Here is a 1,214-nt window from a genome sequence, read left to right on the forward strand (position 1 = left end):
CTTGAAGGGTGTCAGCAGTAAAGGTGAGATCATTGGTAGGAAAAGATTGGAATCTTGACACTTGGGATGGAGATGTGTGGGAGAACCCTGAAGAGGCTGAGGATTTAGAATCCTCAGACTCTGAGGAATTTGATTCACCTGATGAATTAATCTCCCCACCCTCAGCAGACCCACCCTCCTCACCCTTGCCTGAGGCAACTAATCCCATTGAGGAAGCTAATCCCATTCAGCAAGATGATGTCCCTCAGGGCCCAGTGATAGATGGATAGTGTTGCCTCTAGACCTATAGCTGGACTCAAAACTAAGCAGGCCCCTAGAGGAGAGAGAGAAAGTGTGGTCCATGAGGAGGTGCGCTACACCACTAAAGAACTTAGTGAATTTGCTAATTCTTTCAAGCAGAAGTCTAATGAATATGTCTGGGAATGGATTTTAAGGGTATAGGATAATGGTGGAAGGAACATAAAATTGGATCAGGCTGAGTGTTGACATGGGACCCCTGACTGGAGATTCTAGGTTTAATATGGAAGCTCATGAAGTTAAAAAAGGTGTTAAAAGTCTATTTGATTGTTTGGCTGAGGTATTTATGAAAAGATGGCCTACTGACAGAGAGCTGGAGATGCCTGATATCCCTTGGCTTAGTGTTGATGAAGGGATTGTAAGGCTCAGGCAGATTGGTATGCTCGAGTGGATTCGCAGTGCAACACCAAATCCTCCACAATGGGAGGGCCCAGAGCACATGCCTTTTACTGCTTTTATAAGAACATTTGAAGAGCTTTATTTTTGCTCTTTTCTTTATGCCGAATCTTACAGTTGGAGATGATGCTGCTCAATTGCATAAATTAAATGTAAATATAATAGGTGTAACAGGACCTCAGAGTAGGGGTCAGGTGGCAGTATTGAATTATCAAAGACAAGGTAAGCATACTGATCGTACTGATCGTACTTATCGTAATGGGCAGCAAAGGCAAAACAATACCTACAATGGCATGATTCAAATGGACCTGTGGTACTGGCTAATCAATCATGGTGTTTCCAGGGACCACATACATAAGAAGCCTACTAAGTTTTTATTTGATCTGTATAAGCAGAAAAGCTCTAGGACGAATGACAGGAAGTCAGTAGTGGATCGTAGCAATAGAAAATCTCGCTCAGTCAACCAATTTCCAAACTTGAGACAGTTTACAGACCCAGAACCCCTTGAATGAAGGGAAGGC

This window comes from Nannospalax galili, unplaced genomic scaffold, assembly GCF_000622305.1.
Source record: "Nannospalax galili isolate Female #2095 unplaced genomic scaffold, S.galili_v1.0 scaffold713, whole genome shotgun sequence".
Classification (NCBI taxonomy): Eukaryota; Metazoa; Chordata; class Mammalia; order Rodentia; family Spalacidae; genus Nannospalax; species Nannospalax galili.